Source organism: Vicugna pacos, chromosome 32 (assembly GCF_048564905.1).
Source record: "Vicugna pacos chromosome 32, VicPac4, whole genome shotgun sequence".
NCBI classification, from domain to species: domain Eukaryota; kingdom Metazoa; phylum Chordata; class Mammalia; order Artiodactyla; family Camelidae; genus Vicugna; species Vicugna pacos.
Window position 1 is genome coordinate 9,662,830 of NC_133018.1, and position 21,697 is coordinate 9,684,526.

The following is a 21,697-nucleotide window of genomic DNA, read 5'->3' on the forward strand; positions in this document are numbered from 1 at the left end:
AAAACAAGAGGAAAACGGAAGCCCAAAGAGGTCATGTGACTTGCTGGAGTTCACGCCAGTGGCTTGTACCAAACCCAAGACTAGAACCCGGGTCTTCCTGCCTGCACCCCGGCAGCCCTCCTGTGTCTCCTATGTCTGACCCCCAACACCCAGAGGGAAAAACTGAATGTGCTAGCCGCTGTTTCTTGCACCAGTCACCCCACCCACCCACCTCCTTGCACAAGAGCTTGCCCCCAACGGGAGCCTGGGATTAAGATCAGAGGACCCAAGTCAAGTACCCCAAGAAAGCAGAACTGATTCTGACAATTCTGCCTGGACAGCAGCTGACCCCCCTGCTGAGTCAGCTGCTGACATTTCCAAGGTTGCCAGAGCACGTCTGTGGTTGGGGGAGACCACCTCCACCCCTGGAGCCCAGGACTTCTCCACGGGGCCAGGCATGAAGCCAGGAGACTGGCCGAGATGACCTTCTCTACCCTGGGAACCCAAAGTCACAAGGCACCAGATCCCAAAATCAGCCCAATGGTACAAAGGCAAATTTCAACGCCCAATTTCCTGAGAATAAAAACAGAAATGGCTTTCCTGAGCTGGCCATGTGCTGTACTCACGTGTATTTTGATGTCTATTAACTCATGGCACCACCCCCCTCAACAACCCTAGGAAGGAGGCCCTGATAGTGTCCCCACATCCCAGATGAAGACACCGAGGAGCAGGATTTGAGCAGATGGGTGGCTATGGCCACGTCACGCTGACAACTAATGCCAACCAGACATTAAATTCGGCGTTTGGGATTAACAGCTACACATTACTATGTGCAAAACAGATAAACAACAGGGACCTACAGTAGAGCCCAGGGAACGATATTCAATTTCTTGTAATAACTTATAATGGAAAAGAATCTGAAAAAAAAAAAGCACATTTTCTACTTGGATATGTATAACCGAATTGCTCTGCTGTACACCTGAAACTGACATGGTACATCAACTACACTTCAATTTAAAAGACAAAATTAAAAAAAATTTTTTTCTTGAGGGGAGGGTATAGCTCAGTGGTAGAGTGTGTGCCTAGCATGCACAAGGTCCTGGGTTCAATCCCCAGTGCCTCCATCAAAATACATAACCCCCCCTCCACAAAAAAAATTTTTTTCTCTTTCTTTGACAGCACTGTGTAGAATTAACCTGGCCTCCGGGTTCCATCCAGCAGGGCCAGAAATTCTATTCTTTCTCTATCTTGTTCGTGCTCAGACCTGCAAAATGACAGAGGTTCCAAAAGAGAAGTGAGTTAAATTAACTGGTTTCCTAATTTTGCCTGAAAACAGCATGTCCCAGGGGACTGCCAACCCACAGGGCCCCTTCCCCTTCCCAGGCCCAAGCCTAGGGCTTTACCCTCAGCTGGGGGAGTATAAGGAGTCCCAGCCTGGAAGCCAAGCGCCCCAGGTCCTAACGTCACCAGGTGACCTGGGGAATGTCACTCAACCAATCAGGGCCTCACTTTCCTCAAATCTAAAATGGAGGCAAACGCAACTACCCTCATGGCCCCTCCAAAGTCCCATGAGGGTAGGAACCCTGTCTTTTGCATTATTCTACCTCATGGTGTGCCAGACAGAGTAGGTACTAATAAACGTTTGTTGAGCGACTGAATAAAAGTGTATGTTACAAGTTTGCCTCCTCTCCCCCAAAGGCCTTAAGAATAGGGACCAGGCCTGATCCATCTTAAGTTCTCACATGGATACAGCTTTCACTCGTCCGTGGATTTATTCACACGGGGAATTGTCCTCAAGTACCCACTTCGTGCCCGGCCCAGTCAAGGTCTGAGCGTCACCCAGGACCCACAGATGGCCTCAGTCTGTGTCCTTACACGCCATCTCCTTCTCCTTTTTCTGGCCAGTGACTGTAATATGTAGTCCCGCTGGACCTCCTCGGCCCAAGACAGACACCAGCTGCCTTCTCATCCGCACGCTTGGCCCATTCTGGGGACTTGAACAATGATTCCTTCACTTCCACTTCCCTCTACCCAGCCCTGGGGGAATGCAGCCAGAGGAAAACCCCTACCCAAACCACACACATGCACTCACACACACACACACACGTACCCTTGCACACATGCACTCCAATGGGCAAAGGGACCCTAGGCCAGGAGTAGGATTTTCTGAGTTCAAATCCCAGTTCTTTGGCTTATGAGCTGTGTGACTTTGGGCAAGCCCCTTTCCCTCTCTGAGCCTCATTTTCTCTATCTATAAAATAGGAAGGCTAACCATGAAGCCTTTCCACAGAGGGTTGTCGGGCGATTCAATGAAACAGTACATATGAAAATCTTTGGCTTAATGCGCCTCTGATCAATAAAATTGTTATATTTGCTTCCTTTTTTCCAGGAGGGAAGGAGAACGGCCATTGCCTAAGTTCCAGGAAAATCCATATTTAGGGGCATGGAATGTGGGAATTAACTCAGTATATTTGACAGGGGATTATCTTGAGAATAGGAAAGTATTTGTGGCCTCAACCTCACCATGTTAACTTTAAGATCAACTAATGAAAATTTAGAAGTTAGCGTCAGGGACTGGAAGAGACCCAAGAGGTCACCATATTTGTGGCAGAGACAGCTAGCTGTCCACAAAAATTTACTCTCCCTTCCATGGTACACAGCTATGGATGAGAAAGCTCTCATCTTTCTTGCCAAGAACTACATTTCACAGCGTCCTTTACAACTAGACTAAAGACATGACTATTTCTCACACATGGTACAAGGCTATTAAGAAGCAAATATGCCCCCTCCATGCTTTCTTTCATCAGTGGTGAGGTCCAAGGGATCGTAGGGATGTGAGATGGGTCATTGAATCACTGATTGAAAGAGGACCATCCTCCACTCAGAAATACCTGCCTTATAATAAACGTCTGTTTTGTCTGAGCCATTATACATATTTGGACCTATTTGTTACTACAGCTACTACCCTGACTGATACAACATTCAACTTTGTTATTTACAAATGAGATGATGATGGCCAGAGAGTGAAAGTACCTTGCCTAAGGTCCCACAGCAAACTCGGCAATGCTTAAGAACTTGAGTGTCTTAATCATTTGAAGTAGATTTGCAGTTTTCAACCTGCCCCCTGGAGATTAGAGGGTATTCCTAGAGGCCCTTCAGCAGTGACAGTGATACTGAGTGAGCTGCTGTCTGGAGTCCTCTGCTTCTGTTTCAACTAGAATAATACAACTTTTATCTGTCTTCAGATTGCACTTCTCCATATATTTCATCAGAGGAAAGGCTTGTGGCTTAAAATAATGTCAGAACCCATACACTGGGTGATTGCTAATGTGATCTGACTATCTGTGGTACATGACCAAGTTTCGCTTCTTCCTCACCATGCCTCCTGGCCTCAGCTGCTGACACAGGACATGTAGGCTCACAAAAGTATGTAGATATTTGCTTAGAAAGGAAAAAAGAATCCTCTGTATGCAGCAAAGAACCCAGAAACCTCAACAAAGTACAAAAAGGAAAGAATTTCAAGTACTCCAGCTCAGTGGTTTCTCAAGTTTTGGGGAGCATCAGAATCATCGAAGGGGCTCATTCAAAATACAGACCCTCACACCTCATCCTCAGAGATTCTCACTCAAAAACCCAAAGCCTTAAGAAACACTCATAATTATTCTGAGGGTAGTGGTCCCACGGCTGCACTTGATAAGCCCTGAGTCTAACTTGTAGCTATGAAACGGACAGTGAGAACCACACCCATGTAGCAGAGCTCAAACAAGATGAAATCAGCTTTTGGTTTTCTTATCCACTGGCAGCTGCCTAAGTGGTAACAACCTACTGCTAAAGAAATCAATAATCATTTCTATTTGGCTCAGATGGCTGTCACAGGTGTAGGCAGCATGGCGATACAGAAATGATAATCACATAATAGCAAGAGTTTATAGAGCCCTTTATGTCATGAGAAGCCCACTGCTCAGTCTTCGACATGTGTGATCTCATTTAATCTTTATAATAATCCTATGGGGTAGTTACTACTCCTATTCACATTTAATAAATGAAGAAACTGAGGCATAAAGAAAAGCTGTACAGACACTCAGCTGGCATGTTCTAACTCACCCAACAGAGCCCAAGCCCAGGGTCACAGTGTTCTATTGCCTCTTGTGGGCATCTAACATCAGAACCCCTCTCCAGGCCTCAGTTTCCTGGTCTGTAAAATGGGCATGTTAAGAATATCTTTATCATATAGCCACGGCGAGGATTCAAGAAAATCATGGCAATACAGTGGTTTGCAAACTGAGAGGAGTTGAGTAAACACCTAAGAGATGAGACTTCAGTCTAACTCCCCATCCCATTTTACAGATGGAGAAACTGAGGCTTGGTGACTTTATTTCCTCAATGAACATTTACTGAACACCTACTACAAATGAGGCCCTGCACAAGAAGAGAATAATACCCCAAGTCTGGCCTCAAGGAGCCCCCAGGCTAGCAGGAGAGACAGACAAGATGACTGGCAATTATAACACAGTGTGAGAGGGGCTGTGATGAGGGGGGTGGGTACAGGCACCAGGAGAGTCTAGTGGACAGGTGTTGACCCAGTTGGTTGGCAGGTGGAACTTTGCAGAAGGTGTCAAGCCAGAGAGGGGAGTAACTTGCCCAAAGTCAGATTTATCTATTCCCTGAAGTTTTGGAGGTCCAGAGAAAGTCCCTGTGCTTCAGAGATGACTCCTTCCATGGGCTTCTCAATGCCTGACCGCCACTTGGGCATCACTGGTTTGAATTAAATCTTCTTAACAAAATACCAAGCTACCCTCCTCCCGCCGCCGAGTCCTGGATGAGCCGTTTGTGTTCATCTCAGCAACCGAGGCATTTAAAGGAATCTTTCCTCTGAGCAAGTTTGGAGGAAGGAGAGACAGCAAAAACTTCAGGGAAGGAGGTGGGGGATGCTAAAAGGGAAGTAGGGGCTAGGCCCCTTAACAGAGAGAGAAGGCAGACCCAAGGCCTGGCCACTTCTTCGCTGACCTCTTTGAAAATTGCACAAGTCAGAGAGATCAGACTGCCATCAAGTAGCAGTTACTTGATTATAATAACGTGCTGTTTGCTTGTAATTTTGCGAAATGCTGATCTGAATGGCTTGCCCATTTAAAACGTGCTAGTCTGATCACGGACATAGAAAACAAACTGTGGTTACCAGGGGGGATAGATTAGGAGTTTGAGATTAACAGATACCCATTACTATATATAAAACAGATAAACAATTTCCTGTAATGAGCTGCAATGAAAAAGAAGTTGAAAATATATATGTGCATGTGTGTATCTGTATAACTGAATTGTTTTGCTGTTACACCTGAAACTAACATTGTAAATTGACTACACTTCAATAAAAAATAAGAAAAAAAAAGAGGCATAAACAATGAATGAATAAATAAATGTGCTAGCCTGAAAGCAGACAGGGGAGCGGAATATTTCCAACAGATATCACTGGGAAAGGGTTCAGATCCTTCATATACAAAGAACTCTTGAATAGCAATAAGAAAAAGACAAACATGCCAACGAGAAAAAACATGGGAATGAGCTTGAACAGGGTAGTCATAAAAGGGAACAATAAGATTATAAAGCATCCTCAGCATCAATAAAGAAACGCAAAGTCAAGCAGCCAGATGTGATTCTCACTTTTCCCATCAGGGAGGTTTTAGGAGACGGGTAGCAACCAGTGTGGGTGAGGCTGTGAGAATATCACACCCCAGTATTGTGCCAGGGGAGTCCAAGCCCGCACAGCCTTCCAGGGCAACGTAGCCAGGTGCCTCAAAAGCCTTAGAAACAGGCAAACTTTTTAGCCAGCTATTCTGCCTCTGGAAAGGCATTCGCCAGACAAACACACAAACATGACATACTAGGAGCAGCCACTGCAGTGCCATTAATAACAACAATAACAGCAACAGCAATAATAATAATAAAGAAGGAAGCAACCTCATTGAGGAATGGTTAATCAATGCCAAGTCATCCTCTCTGTGAGGCCATTAAAATGTATGTTGGAAGAACACAGATCATATGGATGGATGGTCATGATCCACGGTTGAGGACAAGGCCGGGTACCAAACAAGAGAGTGGAAAAACGTGTGTACGTCCACGTTGAGATACGCATACAGATCTGGTACGTTGTAGGTACTCAACCGAAGTCATAGGTAAAATGAGTGACTGAGCAAGTAACAGAGACACCTGCAAATCCACCTGCGGGGTGGGAACCTCCTCTTTCATCTCTGGAGCGGAAAGGTGGTACAGTCCCGTGGCTAAGAGGTGGGCTGTGCAACCCCCCCTCCCCCATTCCATTCCCATCTCACCGTCTCCGCAGGGCTGGGCCCGGCCCTTCCCCAATCTGAGCCTCAGTATCTTCACCTGTAAAATGTGGACATGCACGGAGTCCTAAGGGAAATGTTCAGGTCACTCCTTAACTATGGTAACCTCACAATTAGCTTGCATTACTTTGAAATCTGAAAGTCATCAGAGAGCTATTTCCATTCTGACAAAAATACATTTTATGGAAAACCGAAGAATTTCTCTCTCTACTAGTATTCTCCCCTTGCTGGCCCCTCTGGGTGATGTCAAAGCCAAGAGTGATACCTTGTGGCTGGTCTCTGCGCAGGTCTTCCAGAGAATTCCGTGACTTCAGGCCACTCGAGGCTGCGCAGGAGACCCGTGTTCCCCGACTTCTTTCTCGAAATCGCACCGTTGTTTGCCTGTGGCCGTTTGCCTGGAAAGCAGTTCATTCAAAACCCACCCCGAATACCCCAGAGGCAAGCCCCGCAGAACATCCTCATCTCCCAGAGGCTCCCGGGGAGAGCCGGTGGCGTCCTGAGCGCTTTGCTTGCTCACCAGGACTGCTGTCCTGAATGGGACAGAACGCTGCCAGAGAAACAGCTGGAGGGAGGAGAGAGGGAGGGGCAGGAAGCTGGGCTGACCGAGGGCGGGGGCGGCCAGCTGCGGGGAGCGGGGGCCGCAGGGGAGGCCGCCGGGGCTCGTGGGTGGTGGCTGGTGGTACAGCCTGCCGGGGCCGGGGCCGGGGCCGGGACGGCCCGCCCCTCTGCGGGGCTGGGAGCTGTGCCCGCCCGTCTGAGCGCAAACCAGGAGCACATGCGGCCCCGGGGCAGCCGTGGGAAGCCCGTCTGCTCCCTGCAAGGACCTCCGGAGCTCCAGACGGCTACGTACTTCGGAGACAGACGGGCTGCCGGATATCCCAGCTCCCTGGGTCACCTCCTCATCCCAGGCGTCTGTGCATGCTGTTCCTTCCACCTGGATGCCCTTCCTGCTTCCTGCACCTATTCACAGCCTAATGACCTCCCGCTTCACTTTTTTTTTTTTAACAGCAATGAGGGTTTTTTTTTTTAAGTAGCAAATGAACAATCAGGAAAATGTTTTATAATGTGTGATTTCAGTCAGAGTTACAGGGAAGCGAAAACCTTATACATAATTAGAATATACATAACGTACCATTTCCAGAGAGCTAACAAACGACATCAAACCATGAACTATGTTCAGGCTTTGTGTGGTTTAAATATAAATTGTTTTCATCCTCAACCCAGCTCCCCAGAGATAAATATCATTAACACTTTGGTATGAACACACACATATATATTTTATATATAAATGTAAAATGGTTCAGTCATATTGTATGTACAATATTGTAACATGCTTTTATATTCAATGATTATATATGATATATATATATATTACATATCTTTTTTTTTAAATTTTTTATTGCAGTGTAGTTGGTTTACAATGTTAGTTTCAGGCTACAGCAAAGTGATTCAGTTATACATATACATACATATATATTTTTTCTTTTCAGATTCTTTTCCATTATGTTATTAAAAGAAATTGAATATAGTTCCCTGTGCTATACATATATATATATATATCTTACCCTGTTTTAACAGCTGCTAATTATTCCATTGATTCCATGTACCGTAGTTTATCTAATCGATACTTTGGGAGTGGACGATTAGGTTATTTCCAGCTTTTTGACCAAAAGAAACACACCATTGCACACTTGTCCAATAACTTTCTTATATAAAATTCCTATGAACCTGTTTATTATTCCAAGAGACGCCTGCTTCCTCTTCATACCTCAGCTTGGGGCCACCTCCTGGGGAAAACTTCCCTGCCCCTGAGGGACTGCTCTGGGGTCCCATCCCTCACGGCACTGATGCAGTGTTGTCCCTGCCTGTTAGGGTGTCTCTCTCCCTCGCTCTGGGAACTCCTTGGGGAAGGGACTGTGTTTTGTCTGCTGCTCTGTCCCCAGCACTAAGCAGTGTCTGGCTTGCTGTCTACATCATTGCATCACCATCGTCTGTGACAAATAATCAAAACAGCCGAGAGCCAGGCAGCGTGCTAGGCACTCGGTACTTAATCCTCATAAAGGAAGGAAGTGGGTAGTATTTCTGCCCCCATTTTCTGATGAGGAAATTGAGACACAGAAAGATTAAGTCACTTGCCCAAGGCCACACAGCCAGATAGGTGGCAGAGGTGGGATTCCAACTGGGAAATCTGGCTCAAGACACTCGCCCATTTTACAGATGAGGATTCGGGAGCCACAGAGGGAAATTTATTTTGCCAAAGGCGCCCGGAGGCGCCCATACCAATCGAGGCATGATTGAACCCAAGTTGATTCCAAAGCCAAGGCTGCTGAAAATAACATGTGTAGAAAGAGGGCAGGGTAGCGGGAGAAGGGGAAGGGTAACAGATTAAAAGGGAGGGTAGGGGGATAGGAGAGAAGGGAAGGAAGGGAGGGAGGGAAAAAGGGAAGAGAGGGGGAAGGGGGGAGGGAGGGACACCTGCTTTTCTTTGGGCCTCCAAAACCTTGGCCAGGTGGGAAAACATTTCCTTCACCATCTGACCAACCAGAGAAGCTCATCTTCTCTCCCCAACATCCTCAACCCGTAATTCAGTGAGATTTACACTTAAAAACGATCTAGTCTAACGCTTTCATTTCAGGGATCGTAACTGGATGCACAGAGAGGTTAAGTTACTTGCCCAAGGTCACACAGCTTCCTAGAGTCAGATGTCAGACCCAGTCTGACTCCAAACTCCTCTCCTCCTTCTTCTGCCAGGCTTGCCCAGGGGACTAAGAGCATCTCATTCACACCCTTACTGTCCAGATGGGAACGCTGGATCCAGAGAAGACAAGGGACTCGCCTAAGGTCACCCAACAGTTAGCAGTGGAAGAGCAGCCCTGGAGTCTCCTGGTCCAAAGGAGAGAGCGTTCCCGCAATGTGAGGGGACCCTGTCCGTCACCACCTAAAGGCCTGTCATTAATAGAGACCAGCTGCAGCGGCCTTACCTGGGAGCCGTTTAGAAATGCAGGCTCTCAGCAAGCCGTCGTGAGATTCTGGTACCAGCCCAAGTTTGAAAACTGCTGATACAGACATTTCCATTAGGAATAAATTCTGGATCCCAGGACACATCACCTCCTAAATCCACAGAATCGTGGTTAAGAGCTTGGGCTTGGACAGTGCCGATTTGATTGAATCCCTGTCTCCACCACTTGGAGCTGTGGGGGCAAGCCCTTTCACCTCTCTGGGCCTCAGTTTCCTCACGTGCAACGGATGGAGGAGGGGGAGGGGGAAAGCAGGAAGGAGGAGGAAATGGAGGAGCGAGTGGGGGAAGGAGACTTCCGGGAAGATCAAGCACCCTGGGTAGGGCGGGAATCCTGGAAGATGAGCTGGGTGAATCCGGCTTCTGGCTGGATTTAGAGAAACTGCCTCTCCCTTCTTTCTCGGATGCCCTGCAGCAGACCTCCCGGGGGCCACCCACCTCCAGCGCCAACCCAAGGCTATAATGAGGTTCAGGTTTTATCAGCTGGGAGGCACGTTTGGCAGAGAGAGGACGCTGGGCTCCGAGCCAGCCGGGCCTCCGGGCCTCCGGGCCTCCGGGCCTCCGGGCCTCCGCTTGCAGGAGGAGGAAGTCGGTGCACGCAGCCCCACCGGGGCCCCCAGTGAGGAGCAGGCGGAGTCCGGCTGCTCCCCGCCAATCAGAAGCTACAGACTTTGGCCACCATTCTGAACGTGGCTGAAAAGTTTGGCTTTCCTTCCTTGGAGTGAAAAGAGTTTTGGTGGGTTTTTCGTTTTTTGTTTTTTGTTTTTAATACAGGATTCTGATATGTAAGTCCTGATATTGGAGAGAGAAATAGTGCCCTTCAGGGCGTGCAAAAAAGCCTGTGTGTCTTCCTAGAGAAACCGTGTCGTACCAAGACGGCGGGTCAGGCTTCGTCTTGACCCAACTCCAGTTGGTTGGTTCTGGAATCCCGGAGCTGCGTGTTCAAGGGCGTCGGAGGCCACATTCAGGCCGGTCTGGGAAGAATACAGTGATCGATTAGCAATGCCTGCCCTGGCCCTTGAGTGGGTGGGAGGGGGAGCGAGGGAGTTGGAGGGGACAGGGGTGGGGAGATGCTTTGACGGTTCTCCTCCCACTCCGCCCAACAAAAATCCATCGCACTGGCCTAGGAGGCTGGGGGGCTGGTTCCAGCTTCCCATCTGTCCCAGGTATTGGCAGACCCTGATACAGATTGAATTTATGTTTTAATTCCCACATCCTTTGATACCTATTTCTGATTGCCCTTTAGTGTCCTTGGATTCGTTACACGCTAGTTGAGGCTAAATGATTTCTCTATGTTCCTGAGGCTCTGAAACCAAAGGAAGCCTTCAAAGATGTTTTCTGTGGCAGGATTCTTTATAAAACCAAACTATGCCTATTTTGGACTTTCTGTAAGGTGTGGAGGAGCCTCATTCTAGCCTTGGGCTGTGTGGGCTTGGGAAAGTCATTTATCCTCTGTAGTTCCTTCAGGGCTTTTGTGCTTAAATTATAGGTGTGATTAAGTGACAAATCAGGAGATGGGAAGAGTATCCTGGATTATGCAGGTGGGCCCGATGGAATCAAGGGTCCTCATAAAAGGAAGACAGGAGATGAGACAGGGGAGAAGACAGTAGGGTGAGAAGGAAGCAGGGGTCTGAGTGATGGGACCACAAGCCAAGGAAATGCCAACATCCTCTACCCTGGAAGAGACACACGGAGTGGATTCTCCCCTGGAGCCTCCAGGAGGAACCAACCCTGCCTGCATCCTGATTATTGCCCCTTAAGACTCATTTTGGAATGCTGACCCCCAGAACAGTAGGAGCATATGTATTATTTGAAACCATTAATTTGTGGTAATTTGTCGAACGGCAGTCAGAAATGAATCCAAGGGCTGTTCCGGGGAAGATCAGAACACTGACCTCGGTGGCAGACAGATCTGGGTTTGAGCCCCTGCTCCGCTTTTAGCTGGGTGACCTTGTGCAATTTTCTAACCTCTCTGGATCTCAACTTTCTCCTCTGCCCGTGGGAGTAATAAAGTACCTACATTAGACTGTTGGGAAAGTGAAATAAATTGAGACACGCAAGGTGCCTAGAACAGTCTGGCACACAGTTAGCACACAATAAATGTTGGAGTTTCCCCCTTCTACTGGGCCTTAAAAGGCCTCCAGTCCTAATACAGGCCCTCTAGTCTCCCGTGGGATGCCTCTAGAGCCACTCCCCTGATGCCCCATTTTGTTCAGTGTCCCTCCAGCACTCAACAACAGTCCATGGCTCCCCAGTACGATGTCTTTAATCTCGTCGATCAACATCCCCGGTAACCAGGCTCCTGCCAATCTCATTTCCTGGGAAAGAGAAAACGAATGGGACAGCAAAACTGAAAGAGTTTGAGGAACCAAACCTTCAGATGTCAATTGAAATGTCACTTTCTCCAGACCCCCCCCAAAACAAGTCAACACCCCTGTTGTCCCTTCTTATAGCACCCTGACCTCTGCTGCAGCACCAACCCCAGCCATAATGTGATCGTCATTTTTGTTAGGAATAAACCATCCATCTCCCCCTCCACAAATAAACCCCTTGCGGGGCAGGGACCGGTGCTGCGCACGTAGTAGCTGCTCAGTAAATCTTTGTGAAATGAATGAATAGATGGATAACTGAAGTCAGCAACCTCCCATGGCCAGCTTGGCCGAGGACCCAGGATTCTTCCTGACAGCCAGGTTCTGGGTGCTTACCCACTGAGAAGCCTGCAGAATTATCACCACGGGAGAGCTGAGCCCTGGGCCAGGAGTCATCAGACACTTGTCACAGCCAAAACCGTTATTGGAAACCTGATTTGGGTTCAGGTAACAGAGAGAATTCATTCTTCTGTGGGTAAAGGAGAGTCTCCCAAACTCTCAGGATTGTCTGAGGTGGAGGGGAGGAGCATAGAAATGAGATGTTGAGTTTGGGGAACTGAAAGGAAGGAAGGGGTGGGAGGCTGCCCCTGCTGCCCAGGATTCTGTCCACTCAGCAAGCATCCTGGGCCTAGGCTCCCATCCAAGCTGGGAAGTGTTAGCAGCACTGAGCAGGGGCCGGGGTGGGACAAGGCACAAGGAAAGGCTCAATGCTGAGGCCAGGGGAGGGGGACTTCCTGGTGAAGGGGAGGAGATAAGGCCCCCTGCTCCCCCCACCAACTTATGGGGACCCTATCCACCCTGCTCCTCCTGCTGGAAGAGAGTTTTCCACTGGTGGTGGCGGGAGGTGGGGCGGAGTGGGGGGTGGGGACCACCCTGGATGCCTGGGGGCAGTGGGAAGACCGGCAGAGTTGTTCTGGCCCGTTTCTCCAGGATGGGGATGGGAGGAGCTTGGAGCCCCCTTGCCTGCTGTTCTCCAGCTCTCAGGTGATGCCTGACAGCACGTAGCTTGATTCTGGGAAAGCTTCCATTTTCCAGGGGGTAGAACAGAGGCCCAGAGAGGGTTAGCAGCTGCTCAAAGCCACACAGCAAGTCCTGAGCAGACAAGCCTCCCAGTTCCCAGGGAACTGTCTCACCCCTGCTGCGCACGCGCATGCACACGCACATGTGCACACACACAGGTTTTCTGTGAACTTTCCCCTGCCCTTCTCTCCAGCCCCATTGCCCACCACTTCCCCTCCCTCTACTGTCACCCCATCCAGCTATTTCAAATCCCAGTACCCTTGCCTGCGCTGCCCATTCTGCCAGAAATGCTCTCTCTCACCACCCTGTGCCCAGACCCACTGGTAACCTGGTCATTTTTGAAAACCTAGCTCAGATGGCCCCTCTGCCAGGCAGCCTTCCCGGGTTGCCCCTTCTCTTCCCACCTACCCGGGATAGTTGATGGCCTCTTCTACACAGCAGGTCTGTAGTTGGCCAACATGTCCAACCTTTCTCAAATCACACTGCTTTTTCATTCTGCCATGTGCACATCTGTCGCCGCCTCTGGACTGCCGTCACCCCAGTTTCTGACCCTTACTGGAAGTGTTTGATGAGTTGAGATTGCCCCAAATCCACACATCCCTCTCCAGGGCCAGCTGTTATGTGAGCTACTGGAAACGGATCAGAACCACCAAAGCCACTGCATATTAGGGCAGTTCCACCTTGCGGTTAGGAACACAGCCTTTTGAGGTCAGAAAGATCTAGGTTAAAATCCCCAACCCTGCCACTTCCTTGCTGTGTGAACTTGAGTGAGTCACTTGCCCTCTCTGGGCTTCCCTTGTCCCTTCCGTAAGATGGAGATCATCATCTCCACCTCGCAGGGCTGAGGAGGAGGATTCTCCCAATGCATGTAGTGTTTATGGCACAGGGCACAGTACCAGCTCTTAATATATAACTCTGTGGGTCATTTCTGGAAGCCCATCCTCCCTCCTGGCTCTAGCCTGGCATCATTCACCAAAGTGAATGATGGGTTCTTGCTGTGTTCTTATTAGGGAAGAAGTAAAGCTGCCTGGCTCTGCCACTCCCTAGCTGTGTGACCTTCACCTCTCTGATCCTCAGCTGCCCCCTCTGTTATCATAGGATGCTAACAGTAGCTGCTTGGTAGGGTATTCTGAGAATTAAAGGAGTGAGCACTTATAAAGGACCCAGAGCAGCGCCTGCATGCACAGAGTGCTGGCTGACAAAGACTCCAATTCACCACCCACTTCTGCCCCTTTTTCTCCTGCCCCACCCACAATCTACAACCAAGGACTTGGCTTCTTTTCCCTTCACTATTAGAAAAATTCAACACTTCTGAGATCCCTGGACACAGATCCATCATTTCCTTAGACCTGTCTCCATCCTCAAGCACCTCCACAGCCACTGGAATCTGGTTTTTTCCTTTGGAGAACCTCTTTCTTCCAGAAAAATCTATACAGATCCTCAAAATATAAGGCACGTGAAAACAGACCTGCTTGGCTAGAGGGAACAAGGGATGGGAAACCATGTTCCTCAATTCCCTGGTTCTCCCTGGGAGCCATCTGAGCATCACCCAAAATCTTCAGTTAATCCACTGACCCCTGCAACCCACCACCACCTTGGGTGGGGGGATGTCTTCATTTTCCATGTTGATATAACAACTTTATTTTTCATTTTTTAAAAATTGAAGTAGAGTTTATTTATAATGTTGTATTAGTTTCAGGTGTACAGCAAAATGATTCAGTTATACATATATGTATATTCTTTTTCAGATTCTTTTCCATTATACATTATTATGTATTATTGAATATAGTTCCCTGTGCTATACAGTAGGACTTTGTTGTTTATGTATTTTAAATATAATAGCATGTATCTGTAAATCCCAAGCTCCTAATTAATCCCTCCCCTACCTTTGGTAACTATAAGTTTGTTTTATATGTCTGTGAGTCTGTTTCTGTTTTTTAAATAAGTTCATTTGAATCATTTCTTTTTAGATTCCACATATAGATGATATATATTTGTCTCTATCTGACTTACTTCACACAGTATTATAATCTCTAGGTCCATCCATCTTGCTGCAAATGACACTATTTCATCCTTTTTTATGGCTGAGTAGTATTCCATTGTGTATATACACCACATCATCTTTATCCAGTCAGCTGTCAATGGACATTTAGGTTGCTTCCGTGTCTTGGCTATTATAAGTAGTGCTGCTGTGAGCACTGGGGTGCAATTAGAGTTTGCATCTTTCCAGATATATACCCAGGGTATCATTTTGATATCCTTTTAAGTTTACAGAAAAGTCTCAACAACAGTGTAAGAACTCCCTTCTATATCTTCACTCAAAAGTCTCTGATTATTTATATTTTGCCCCATTTGCTTTATCATTCTCTCCTTCCCTCCTTCTCTCTCTGTACACCTTTTCCACAACCACTCCCATTTTGCTTATGGGAAAACTGAGTCCCAAGGAGTTGCTCCTGGCCCCTACCCCCATAGTCCCATATTAGAGGTCCAGAACCTGAAATCCACAAAATTGTCAAGGGCCTCCAGAGGTTATTTGAAACCTGAACTCACAAGCAAATTGACCCCTAGAACACCAAAAGGCAGCTACAAACTCAGCATTGATAAATGTCTGATTAAATGTCTACAACATGTTAGTCAGTTGCTGTCCAACAGCACTCATGTCTTTAGAGACAGAAAAGCACAAATCACAAGAAAATAATTTATTCTTCATAAAACCCCATAATATGAATTACTTTAAAATCTTTTCAGGTATTTTTATAAAAAAAATGCATATGTGTAATGGGATCTGTAGGGACGTTTTGAAGTTTGCTGTGATGTGGGGTGGGGTTCCCAAAATATCAGAGATCCTGGAACTTTCAACAGCCTTAAAACAAGCTCTCTTGGCCCTGGCTCCTTGAGCCTCATTCAAATTGGGCAAAAGATGAAGATTTTTCCATGTATTTGTACAAGGAGGCTGTATGTACCTTTTTATGTGGGTCATAAAAAAAATAATAAATTTTTAAAAACACGGAGCAACAGGAGAAATTCGTCATAGCAACGGGGCTGCCTCTCCTATTTTTAAAAAGTGAGCTGCTCCCTCCTCCTCTTAGTACAGAAAGTTTATTTTCCTGCTGGGGCCTCTGACTCAGAGGCAAGCCGAGAACTCAGTCTGCCGCCTCCGGGGAGAGACAGGAGTCGTGGGGGCCCTCGTGATGGCCGGGGAGCCCAGGTCTCAGGTCCACTTCAGCTGGTATGTCCTCCTGGCACCCAGATGCCCCTGACATGACTGGTCACTACCCGGGCCTCCCGCCCTGTGTTCATCCATGCACTCCCACCCAGGGGTGTGTCTTCAAAACAGCCCACCTTGTAAGAACACAGCTGGACAACTTGAACGAGTTCTGTAAATATCAAAATATGTCCTGACTGGTTGGGAAACCCCAGCTACCCAGGACCCTCTCCTAGGACCACTCTCTGATCCAGGAGCTAAAGGAGTAACAACAGACAAGCCAGGGGGCCCAGGACCCTGACTCAGGGCTGCCTTCTAATTGACCGGAACCCACATCCTCCTTCCTCCTCTCAGATGAGAAGGGCATATCACTGCAGCCTATAAGGCCTTCAAGACAGTAGCTGAAGGAGGTTGAGAGCATAGTGTGAGTTGGAATCCTACCCTAACACTTAGGAGCTGTGTGACCTAAGGCAAGTGGCTTAACCTCTCTGTGTCTCAGTTCCCTCTCAGAGGTAATAATAGTACCAATGAGTTGTGTTGGGGATGACTTATGTTAACCCAAATAAGATGCTTAGCATAGTACCTGACACATAGCAGACTCTCGATAAATGATTTTATTACTAATATCATGATCTCTTGTCTCCTATCCTTAGCAACACTTTTTGTGGCCATCTCTTAGGACTAAAGCAGTGAAATTAGAATCTAGGCTCCATCAATTACCAGCTGAGTGGCCCTGGGCAAGTTACAAAACCTCTCTAACACTGACTTCTCATCTGTAAAATACAGATAATAGCCCCATAATTTATTACATCATTATAATATAATAAAACATACTCAGATCCTGGCTTACAGTGAGTGTTCCTAAACACTGGTTGTTATTATTATCAGGGGTCAGAAAACTATACCCCATGAGCCAAATTTGGCCTGCTGCCTGTTTTTGTAAATAAAGTTTTATTGGAACACAGCCACGCACATTCATTTATGGGTTGTCTCTGGCTGCAGTGATGCTACCACAGGGCTGAGCAGTTGCAGTAAGAGACCGTGTGGCTCACAAAGTCTATAGTATTTACTGTCTTGTGGGAACCACCTAGCAACCCATGGCTGATGGAGGGAGCGTCTGTAGCTTTCGTTGGCATCTCAAAGTCCGTGACCCAAAAGATGGACACCATCACAGGGTCATGAGCATTTGAGGAGCTGGCCCAGGTCTAAATCAGTGCCCTCCTCCATTTTCCCGGGCTTCCCTGTTCTCAGATAATCCCGTTCCAAGACACCCAAACATTGAGGCCTCATAGATAAGATTTCTCTCTGTGCTGCTTTATTGCCTGTTCTGAAGCAGTTGGTGGCCTCCTGGTTCAGGACTCCTCACTTTTATGTGATGTAGGGGCAAGAGGAAGGCGATGATGGGGCTCCAGAGCTCAGGTGGAACTCAACAAAAAAGATCTGCGAGTGATTCACCCCAGTAAGATGTCTTCCCATGTCTGATCGGATTTACTCCTTTGGGAGGCCAACAGGAGGCTCTGCCATTCCTCACTGGTTTAACGCGATTTGGGTTGTGTGGTATGGAAAACTGCACAGATCGTAATCTGTGGACCTCCCAGATGCTGAGGATCTTGGTGGCCATGCTCCGTGGCTTTAGTTCCATTCCCAGAGATGGACACTTTGGTTTCTACTGTGTGAGGCGTGTTGGTTCCCAAAACCCTAACTGAGTTCTGACGTCACCTAAAAGACCAGGCTGGACTCAGCAACCTGTAGACCTGGTCTTGACTGAAGGTCAACCAAACCTGCTGAAATCTAGGCCCCCTGACACTAGCGCCCCCTGCAGCTCCCCTTTTCAGCCCTACGCCCCTCATCTCTTTCTGACACACTGTTGGTGAGAGCCAGGGGACAAATGCCTTGCTGAGATTCAGCAAATGTCCCCCGGGTAGCCCAGATCCGGTGAGGACAGAAGTTCCTCCCCAGAGAGCAGGCTTCATGAGGGCTGGGACCATGTCCGTCAGCTTTCTGCTTCAGCACCTCAAACAGCCCCTGCACTGCACCTAGGCGCTGATATTCAGATGGCAAAGTCCACACATCCTACAGGAGGCGGAAGGAAATCCTTGATTAGAAGTCAAGATTCAAAGGGTTATGTCATTGTAATGACACAAATATGATAAGGTATCTTTTTTTTATGCATTTATGGGAATATAACAATGATTCTGAACTCAGGGTCCATGACCCCTCTAGGAAATCCATTGATGTTCTCTGAGGAGGCCACAAACACATAAAATCACGTGTGCGGGCACAGGGTTTTCTGGAGAGTGGGTCCAACATTTTCATCAAATATTCAAGAGTTCTAGGACCTCAAGTGCTAATAAACATGAGACCACAAATGTGCTGCATATTTCTGTCCCTAATGTCCGGTACTACGGCTGGTGCATGATAGGTCCTCAAGAAATATTTACTGGATGAATCATTCACTGAGTAACTGTTTAAAACCACACACTGCCAAACCGCCTAATAATCAGATATCCTGGATGGTCAAACCCCACTCATCTGCAGTTCAGGGATAACTTGGATGATTGTTTTTTTGTCACCAGGAAGAGGTAAATGAATGGTGCTAAGAAGAATGAACAGGAGCCGACATCAAGGCGTGTCCACTGCCAGCCAGCAGAGTGTTCTCAGAGCTGCTGTCTCCTGCTTTAAGTACCAAAGCAGCCTCCCCAAGGAACTTTACAAAGATGCTTTGAATCTTTTCATTGAAGTATAGTAGATTTACAATGTTGTGTTAATTTCTGGGGTACAGCATAGCGATTCAGTTTACATAGTTCATGTATATCAAACTATCTATTGTTTCCTTATAGGTTATTCCAAGATATTGACTGTAGTTCTCTATGCTATACCAAGGATCTTGTTTATCTATTTTATATGTAGTAGTGTGTATCTGCTAATCCCAAACTCCTAATTTATCCCTCTACCCTCCCTCCCGCTTTGGCAACCATAAGTTTGTCTTCTGTGTCTGTGTGTCTGTTTCTGTACCAAGATGTTTTCTTATCCCAGGCAGTTGTCTGCACAGAAAAGTAATGAAACTGCATCTCTTGAAAGGCAGTCTGGGATCTAATTCGCCATCGCTTCTACCTAGACTTGCCTCTGATCAACCTCCAAATTCTTTCCCCGGACCAGCTAGAAAACACACATCTTAAAAGTTGGTGAATTCAGTGAAGAAGTTTTCCCTTGTAAATAATAGCACCGGAGGATGCATTGAATAGGCACTCAAATGTGCTACAGGAATAGGTGGTGGGCAGAGAATGGTACACAGGGTCATGACTTTTTTGGAAACAATTCGGTAAGAGGCATGAAGCATTCCTACTCTTAGGCGGAGTGGTTGCCCTTCTCGGACTTTGGGCACATTTCTCTTGCTCTTCGTAGGGCAAAGACTTATTCGCAGATGCATATAGCTTAATGTGATTAATAACAGCAAAGAAACTGAAACCAACGCAAGTCTTCAACAGCAGGGGTTAGTTAAACAAATTGTAGCACACTCATACCGAGACAGGAAGGGGGCAGGGCACAGCCATTCGAGGAATGCTACCGCAGTTAACATCAAAGTGGTGAAAGATTCAACCCCCAGGAGGCCTTGAGGCCCAGGATGATGAGAAAGTTAACTTCTAGTAGATTTTGAGCTTCGTTATACGCTCCTTGTAATATATTAACATGGTGAATAACATGCCCAAGGCACCATGGCAGTCCCAAGGCTGGCCACAAAAGGTCAAAGAGTGGGAAATGGCCAACTTCCTGGGAACCCCAGCCCCTTCCCCAGGCTAGTTAGACTGGTCCTTCCACTTATTAGCATATGAAGCCACCAAGCCCATAAAAACTGGCAACAGAGCGCTTCATGGCCTCCCCCACCACTGGGAGACTGCCCTTACCCTGTCTATGGAGTGAGTACCTAATTTTAATCTGAGCACCCAACCCCCACACCTTGTGGCCTTTCTCTTGCCTTTCAATTTATCTCTCTGAATAAATCTACCTTTACTCAACTGTGGCTTGCTCTTGAATTCTTTCCTGCGCAAAGCCAAGGAACCACACTTGGCACGGCACATCCCAGGGACTCGGCCGAGGCCTGGGACACGGCCCTTCTCACGCCCCACATCTGTTTTCCCTGCATCAGTTCCGAACATTAAATCATAAACTCGTGTCCTGAAAATACTCTTGAAACTTCATGAAACTTTAAAAACTTTTGTCCTTCAAAGCTTAGCATCAAGAAAGCAAGGACAACCCACAGAATGGGAGAAAATTATTTGCAAATCATCTCTCTCATCAGGGACTTGTCTCTAGAATATAAAAAGAACTTTTATAACTCAATGTAAGAAGACTAACAGACCAATAACCCAGCTGAAAGATGGGCAAGCAATTTCAATAGCTACTTCTCCAAAAAAAATGTACAAATGGCCAATAAGCAAGATAGATGATCAACATCATTAGTCATTAAGGAAATACAAATCAAAACCACAGTGAAACACCACTTCACACCCACTAGGATGTCTGTAAGAACAAGAGTTGCAGAGGATGTGGGGAAACTGGAACCTTCACACACTGCTGATGGGAACCCAAAATGATACAACTGCTTTGGGAAAACCATTCAGCGGTTCCTAAAAAGGGGAAACAAAGTTACCCCATGGCCCAGCAATTCCACTCCAAGGTATACACCTAACAGAAATGAAAATGTTAAGTCCACACAAAAACTTAGACACACATGTTCATAGCAGCACTATTCATGATCGCTGAAAAGGAGAATGAACAAAATGTGGTCTATCCATACAATGGACTATTATTCAGCCATAAAAAGGAAAAGAAGTACTGAGACGTGCTACATACAATAAGGATGAACCTCGAAAGCCTTATGCTACGTGAAAGAAGCCAGACACAAAAGGCCACGGATTGTATGATTCCACTGACATAAAATACCAAGAACAGGCAAATCTAGAGACAGAAGGTGGGTTAGTGATCGTCAGGGGTTGAAGGAAAATGGACAGTGACTGCAGGTGCGCGCACTGTTTCTTTTCTTTTCTTAATGGAGGTACCGGGGATTGAACCCAGGACCTCATGCATGCTAAGCATGTGCTCTCCCACTAAAATATACCCACCCCCAGTGTTTCTTTCTGATGTGGTGAAAATGTTCTCAAAATGACTGTAGTCATAGGGTCATAGATGCCCAGTTTTGTGAACATACTAAAAAACCACTGAAATATGTATGCACTTTGGGTGAATGGTGTGGTATGTGAATTACAGCTCAATAAAGCTATTTGATATAAATTATTACATAACAAATGTTATATACTGTCTATATAATATAAATTGCAAATATAGATTAAATGTATATATAAGTTATATGCAAATATATATTAAGTAAATGATGCTTGGTGACTAGAATATAAAAATACTCTTGAAATAGACCAATACTTCCCAGACCTACCCATCAAATGGCCAAGAAGAACGAATGCACAGCTCTGAGGGTCTAGGGTAGAGCATAAACCACTGGAATATTTTTCTCAGAAGCCTCATATTTTAATTGCAAAATTCCAGAACATTTTGCCTTTCACTTCAAGATACGGGCATGTTAATTTTACTATAAAAATCATTTTCTCCAAATCCATGAATAAAACTGATGTTCTAGGAAAAAAGAAAAAGTATGTAGTAACATAGGGAGTTGGTCATAACATAAGCAGGGGAACGCAGGTATAAAACTCTGTGTACAGGATGGGAGTGTCCTAGGGGGTGAAGGAAAGGG

The 21,697-nt window shown here is 46.7% G+C and overlaps 1 protein-coding gene and 1 non-coding gene across 4 annotated transcripts in view; one reads left to right on the forward strand and one right to left on the reverse strand.

Annotated features, from left to right (window-relative positions):
- The window catches only part of CMKLR1 (chemerin chemokine-like receptor 1), a 43,117-nt gene extending 36,284 nt beyond the window's left edge, over positions 1–6,833 (reverse strand). For 2 of the 3 annotated variants that reach the window (XM_015239640.3, XM_072953016.1), the window contains exon 1: positions 6,586–6,833. The gene's annotated coding sequence lies outside the window, so the exon portion shown is untranslated. Of the gene's footprint in view, positions 1–6,305; positions 6,361–6,585 lie in introns of all 3 variants that reach the window. The other variant, XM_072953019.1, reaches the window with a different exon arrangement.
- TRNAA-AGC (transfer RNA alanine (anticodon AGC)) lies at positions 1,031–1,103 on the forward strand. The gene has a single exon. It is a non-coding gene; the product is annotated as a tRNA-Ala (tRNA).
- Positions 6,834–21,697: the final 14,864 nt, after the last annotated feature.